We start from the raw sequence: 7,564 nt of genomic DNA, 5'->3' as shown, positions 1-7,564 counted from the left end.
TTCTATTGAAAAGAGACAGCCAATAGTGTTAATAGTAAGGTTAATAGCCAATAGTAAGGTCTTCTGGCCTTAATTTATATCGCGCACTCCTCTCTGACTTCTCTGCTAATGTTTCCACTGCTAAAAGGACATACTATCATGACAAAATTAGCAATTAGCCTAACTCTCGCATGCTCTTTAAAACATTTTCCTCCCTCCTTTGTCCTCCTCCTCCCCCTCCTTCATCATCTCTAACAGCTGACGACTTTTCCTCATTCTTCATTAATAAAATTACTAACCTCACTGCACAATTTTCCACACCACAATCAATCAAACACATCTTACCAGCAAACATACACTCGTTCACATCCTTCTCTCCACTCTCTGAGGCAGAGGTCTCTAAACTCATCCTTTCCAGTCATCCTACTACCTGTCCGCTTGATCCTATTCCATCTCATCTCCTTCAAGCCATTTCTCCTGCAGTTGTACCTGCACTCACTCACATCGTTAATACATCCCTTCACACTGGTGTTTTTCCCTCTGCATTTAAACAGGCTTGTGTAACTCCACTTCTTAAAAAACCCACTCTTATCCCAACTCTTTTAGGGAACTATAGACCGGTTTCCCTTCTTCCTTTCATTGCAAAAACACTTGAACGAGTTGTGTTCAACCAAGTCTCTGTCTTTCTCACACAGAACAACCTCCTGGACAGTAACCAATCTGGCTTCAGAAGTGGACATTCGACCGAAACTGCCTTGCTTTCTGTTGTTGAAGCCCTAAGACTTGCAAGAGCGGCTGACAAATCTTCATTACTTATCTTGCTGGATCTGTCTGCTGCTTTTGATACGGTCAACCATCAGATCCTCCTGTCATCCCTATTGGGAAAGGGCATCTCAGGAACCGCTCTCCAGTGGTTTGAGTCTAACCTCTCTGATAGGTCCTTCAAAGTATCTTGGAGAGGTCTAAGTCGCAACATCTAGCTACTGGGGTGCCTCAGGGCTCAGTTCTTGGACCACTTCTCTTCTCTGTCTACATGGCATCACTAGGTTCTGTCATTCAGAAACATGGCTTTTCATATCACTGCTATGCTGATGACACTCTACTCTACCTCTCATTCCATCCTGATGATCCGACAATAGCTGCTCGCATCTCAGCGTGTCTAACAGACATTTCTTGCTGGATGATGGGCCATCACCTTCAACTCAACCTAGGTAAGACAGAACTGCTTGTAGTATCAGCTAACCCATCGCTTCATCACAATCTCAGCTTCCAGTTAGGCTCATCTACCATAACTCCTTCAAAAACAGCCAGAAACCTTGGAGTTGTGATTGATGATAAGCTGAATTTCTCAGACCACATTGTTAAAACTGCCCGGTCCTGCAGATTTGCATTATACAATATTAAGAAGATCAGGCCCTTTCTCTCGGTACATGCAACGCAACTCCTTGTTCAGGCTCTTGTTCTGTCCAGACTTGACTATTGCAATGCTCTCTTGGCAGGTCTTCCAGCCAATTCTGTTAAACCTCTACAATTAATCCAAAATGCTGCTGCAAGATTAATCTTTAATGAGCCGAAAAGAACGCACGTCACGCCTCTGTTGATCAATCTGCACTGGCTACCAATAGCTGCTCGCATTAAATTCAAGGCATTAATGTTTTCCTACAGAACCACCAATGGCTCTGCACCCCTTTACCTAAATTCATTACTTCAGACTTATGTGCCTCTAGAAGCTTGCATTCTTCAAGTGAACGATGCATTATTGTACCATCCCAAAGACACACAAAAACACTTTCACAGACTTTTTCATTAACTGTTCCCATCTGGTGGAATGATCTGACCAACTCAATCCGAGCAGCCGAATCCTTACCCATCTTCAAGAAACGGCTAAAAACTCATCTGTTCCATCTTTACTTGACCCTCCAACTCTAGCACTCTCTATTCTAATTTAATGTCTTTTTTTTTTTTTAAATAATAATATTATCTGTACTGTGTTAGGCTAACTGAGACTTATAATAGCACTTGCACGTTGTTCCTCTTTTGTTGGTTTTGATTGCTTCTTATGTCCTCATTTGTAAGTAGCTTTGGATAAAAGCATCTGCTAAATGACTAAATAAATAAATTAATTAAAAATAAATAAATAGGCTTTAGTTTACGTCACAGCCATGAATCCTGATTTGCTACTTGCTTCTGTCAGTCAAACGTGAACCATACAGTGGGCGGGGCTTGTCCTTCTACAAAACATTTGTTTGGGTCAAAAACTGACACCTGTAAACACAAGATGATGTCATTAATACTTCTGATCAATTTTCTCAGAAGTGAACGACTATAAAAATGAGAACAGCAGCAGTAAGTCTTTAATTTATCTCTGTAATATTTCCAGGTGTATTTATTACACAGAGATGTTCATCAGCTGATCCTGTGGCACTGAATGGAGGCTCACTAATGCTGAGCTCTGGAAAACACACACACTACAGAAACACTGTGTGTGTGTGTGTGTGAGAGAGAATGAGCTTGTGTTTACAGTCTCTGTGGTTTCAATGAGTTTACAGCATCATGAGTCATGTTTAGAGATCGACCGATATATCGATTTACCGATATTTTTCCCGATATTTAAGCATTTTTCCATAATCGAATATCGGTTTTGTAATATCGGATTCCCCGATAAACACCGCCATCTTGTGGACGTTTTCAGAATTGCGCGCAGGATCGCAATTGCAGCGCATCTGAGGGGAGACGAGACAGTAACGGCGTGCAGGTACTTGATTTGCTGTAGTTAGTAAACTATTTAATATTACAGGCATTAATGCACAAATTAGATGTATTACATAAATGCCTGATATATAGTTTAAATGCAACTTGGCTCTAAGAAATATGATAAATAAGATACTCTGTCAAGCCCTGTCCCTATAAAGATAGGCTATAACTTTGCCTGAAATAACACAGCCATGAATTAGCACATGGTGGAAATAAAAGCGCTGAATTTAATTCTCTCTGTGGTCTATTAGTCTCGTGAAGTCGGAGTCACAGATAATCCGTCAAGTCCTCTCCCAATAAAGACGTAACTTTGCATGAATTAAATAATACAGCCATGAATGATTGCATGTTGGAAATAAAAGCGCTGAATGTAATTCTCTCTCTGTTGTCTATATGCTCATCATTAGTCTCGTGAAGCCGCTTCATATTGCAGTTCACTCAGCGGTTGATGCTCAAGAAATGCTCAGCACGGCCACCGCATGTAACTTTTAACAAGATTCACTTTTTTGAAGCACCCTAAATTGTATTAACACTTACTATATAACCATTATTTTGTTTATAAACATCTAAATTAATACAACTCTATGGAAATTAATTATTTATTATCTCCGCGATCGATCGCAGTTTGAGTAGCCTATAGTTCTGTGTAAAGGCATATAAACCGCTCTGTCAGCAGCATAATTTAGAGCATGCCAGTTGAGAAATGCAATAAAATACAATGCTTGTTATATTCCAATATTCCAGAGAATATTATTCCGTGAATTAACATTATCCAGTGAATTATTCTTCACTCTTTATCCTATTAAACAGCTTATAAACCTACTAAAACTGTAGTTAAAAATGAAGTTGATATGACTCCTTTCCTTTATTTTCTCCATTTGAAAACATTAGACTTTCTATGTTAATTTTGCTTACTGCTAATATTAGTGGTGCTGCTAAAGCTTTTTATAAATAAAATGTTTTTTATTCTTGTAATACGAAGATTAAATTGAACATGACAGGGCTCTAGACTGCGACCAAAATGGTAATTGTTTGCGAGTTAAAATTTGACGTGGTCGCATTTGTACGAGTGCCAGGTCTGCGCTGCTCCAAAGCGTCTGCTTCATACAGCGCGCGCTGCCAGCCGCAGCACATTATAGCAGGAGTCAGATTTCACTGATCACGTGAAGAGAGGTGCATTCAGCGCGAGCGCTTAGTGGGTAGAGCCTGGTTCATACTCGCTGCGTCAGCACGAGCGTGAAGGTGCGCGTCGCGGATGGAGCGCAACGGATGGATTTGTTTTCAAACTAAAGTAAAAGACCGCTTCTTAAACCAGAGAAGGTGAACGTGGTGGTATTCTTGTAGAAAAAACTCCTGTCAGCTACAGCCAGTTTAGTTTTACTTTTCTTTTTGTTTTCGTTTTGAGAAGCTTGTTATCTTTGCTGTTTACCTCAGGTTATGCTATGGAGGCTTTCCTTAATTAAAAAAAAATATATATATTAATATTTATTTGCTTCCTCAGAGTTTGCTAAACATTCTGTAATATACGGTATATAGTACAGCATGTGGTGTGTCCTATGCCATATGCCTCGTCTTATTCGTTTTTGTTAGTAAATGTTATGTAAGAGTTTGTCATTGTCAACGTACTGTTTTATTGTTGTTGCACTTTTTAATTAAGAATAACAATGAATCCATCTTTTGTTTTAGTCTTAAAAAGTTAAAGGTGTATAGATATAAGCAAAACAGACAATGATCTTTTCTTGTAAAATGTGACACCAAGATCGCAAATTTGAAAGTAAAAAGCGCACGAAAAAAGGAATTCCTGTTCACAAAATTTAAATCACAAATAATACAGATGAAAAAGAACGAGTTGAATGTTGAAAACGTTCGTTACCATATAACTATAAACTATGATAAAAGTTCATCAGCATGCATTGATTAATCAAATGTTGTAGCAAAAACAAAAAACAAATTGCAACCAAATTATGTGCTCGTGCGCAAAAGTGAGATCAGTGGGAAGAATGAGTCTAGAGCCCTGCATGAAAGACTGCTAATTCTCAAAACATTTTTTGTTAAGATGACTGAAAGGAGGAAAAACCAAAGTGAAGTATGGACTTACTTCACGCAGTCATTTATTTACTTTATAACAGTAAATAAATATCGGTTCTGCATATCGGTTATCGGGCACATAGACATGCAAATAATTGGTATCGGTATCGGTTATAAAAAATCAATATCGGTCGATCACTAGTCATGTTTTGAGCGTTTATCGAAGCGTCTAGAAGCGTGTGGAATGTCTCATGCCATTTGCTATGAATATTCTGCATGCTTCTCTGTACGTGGGAACGAATGAGTGTGTTTGTGTGAGAGAGTGTGTGTGTGTGAGAGAGAGAGTGTGTGTGTGTGTGTGAGAGAGTGTGTGTGTGTGTGTGTGTGTGAGAGAGAGAGTGTGTGTGTGTGAGAGAGAGAGTGTGTGTGTGTGAGAGAGAGTGTGTGTGTGAGAGAGAGTGTGTGTGTGTGTGTGAGAGAGTGTGTGTGTGTGAGAGAGTGTGTGTGTGTGAGAGAGTGTGTGTGTGTGTGTGTGTGTGTGTGTGTGAGAGTGTGTGTGTCTGTGTGAGAGAGAGAGAGTGTGTGTGTGTGTGTGTGTGTGTGTGAGAGAGTGTGTGTGTGTGTGTGAGAGAGAGTGTGTGTGTGTGTGTGTGTGTGTGAGAGAGTGTGTGTGTGTGTGTGAGAGAGAGAGTGTGTGTGTGTGTGAGAGAGAGAGTGTGTGTGTGTGTGAGAGTGTGTGTGTGTGTGTGTGTGTGTGTGTGAGAGTGTGTGTGTATGAATATCAGCGTGAATATTATTGCCAGCATTCACAATTTACGAATGAATGAAATATAAGAAAACATTTTTATTTCACTATTGCACTCTATCACTTGTCAACAGTTAGTTTGCATTTGATAACGTGTGTTATTATGAATATTTATTGTTTGCATTTTTTTTTCAGTTTCCCATAAAAAATTACCATTTGAGTCATATTAACCAGAAATCATAATATTTAATGACTAAAATCATAACATATTACCTTAAAAAATAACTACATAAATTATTATAAAAATGAATATATGTTAAATAATTAATATACATTTAATTTCTGGATATAATTGCAGATTATATATATATACTGCTGGGATCAGGACTTGTCTTTCTGCAGATCAGTCCAGTTCTTCCACACTGACTCAATCAATCATGTCTTTCTGAACCGTGTCTTATACACAGAGACACTGTCATGTTAGAATAGAAAAGGGTTCTGTCCAAACTGTTGCTATAAAATTAGAAGCACACAATTCCCTAGAATATCTTTATATGCTTCAACATTAAGATTTGTACTCATAGAAATTACTAAAGTAGTCAAACAATGTTCATTAGAAGGGGGTGACCCAATACTTCTGGCAATATAGTGTATGTATATATATATATATATATATATATATATATATGAATGATGGCACTTTTTCATTTTTTATTAACGTCTTCATAACAATAACAATATTGAAAAAATGAGCATATCCACATGTTTGGGATGAATACAGGAGTGCAAAGACCCAAAGCCCTCAGTGAAAAATACATGACAGAGCAAAGAAGAAATGGACCACACGCCGGCAGACAAGACAACGCAGGATACGTCTGGTATGAAACAAAGTCTTAGCTTTGAAATTGTGCATTTTTTAAAATAAATTCAAACAATAAATAGCGTTTTGTTGCTCTCTAATGTGTCATGACAGATCGCTAGTGCCTCGAGAACCAATCATCTTTTCATTCCTGAAGCACGAAATAAACATGAATGAACATCAGAATGTATTTATTTCAGCCGTGGAAAGATGATAATACACACACCACACTGAACACGTATTTGCCATCGTCCCCAGGTAACGTAACCGTTATATCCCACACAAGTGCTGTTCTTCTGCTGTCTTTGACAGGTGCGTTATTAAACATGAACACATCACCAACCCATCAGCACTGAAAACATGCCCGGATTATTATCATTAAGACCATAATCGCACGACCTATTCAATATTCTACAATCAAACCAACTAATCGAAAATTAGTGTGTGTGTGTTGTGTGTGTGGTGTGTGTGTGGTGTGTGTTGTGTGTGTGTGGTGTGTGTGTGGTGTGTGTGTGTGTGTATGTGGTGTGTGGTGTGTGTTGTGTGTGTACATACGTATATACATATATATACATGCAAAATCAAAATATAGAAATAACTGACTTAAAACATGATTTAGCTGCTGGAGATAGTGTTGTTATTTTGGCCAGCGCTGTATATGAATGATATAATGTATATATTTGTGTCATTTCTGGAAATAATTGTAGGCTGGATATAAAGTAATATAATGTGCAGTAAACCGTGTTATTATTATATCAGATATTAGCACAGTATGATGATGAATGATGACCAAATATATATAAATAATGTGTAATTATTATCGTCTCACCGGGACAAACCGCTAAACTGCGCGGAACCGTTAAAATCATCCTCTACCGTTAAACACAACACGCGCGTGTGACGCGGGGCGGCGCGGCGCGTCTGAAGGGCCTCCGCGGGCTGACGCGTCTCTATAACTATAATAATAAGAACACTACGCGCTTCTTCAGGGCTTTACCAGCGCTCAGTCCCGCACAGCGCTCAAACAGACGCATACTGCAGTGAATCAGCGCTTTTACTCACGGTTCAGCTGAATCTGCTCGCGCTGCGCAGTCTCTCTCTGTTATCAGCGTCTCTGGAAACGCAGCGCGTAACACGCGCGCCCACCAAACTCAGTCCTGAACGCGCACGCATGCGTCACACACGACTGGAGGAGTGCG

General features: G+C 39.1%; 1 protein-coding gene across 4 annotated transcripts in view; it reads right to left on the bottom strand.

Annotated features, from left to right (window-relative positions):
• The window catches only part of LOC306858716 (microtubule-associated protein RP/EB family member 3-like), a 19,138-nt gene extending 11,608 nt beyond the window's left edge, over positions 1 to 7,530 (bottom strand). For 3 of the 4 annotated variants that reach the window (XR_013783224.1, XR_013783225.1, XM_079399388.1), the window contains exon 1: positions 7,428 to 7,518. The gene's annotated coding sequence lies outside the window, so the exon portion shown is untranslated. Of the gene's footprint in view, positions 1 to 7,427 lie in introns of all 4 variants that reach the window. The other variant, XM_079399389.1, reaches the window with a different exon arrangement.
• Between the last annotated feature and the right edge of the window lie 34 nt (positions 7,531 to 7,564).

The sequence above is a fragment of the Barbus barbus genome, assembly GCF_936440315.1.
Source record: "Barbus barbus genome assembly, chromosome: 39".
Classification (NCBI taxonomy): domain Eukaryota; kingdom Metazoa; phylum Chordata; class Actinopteri; order Cypriniformes; family Cyprinidae; genus Barbus; species Barbus barbus.
The sequence above is the reverse complement of the archived record's forward strand: the minus strand, read 5'-3'. Positions and strand labels throughout refer to the sequence as shown.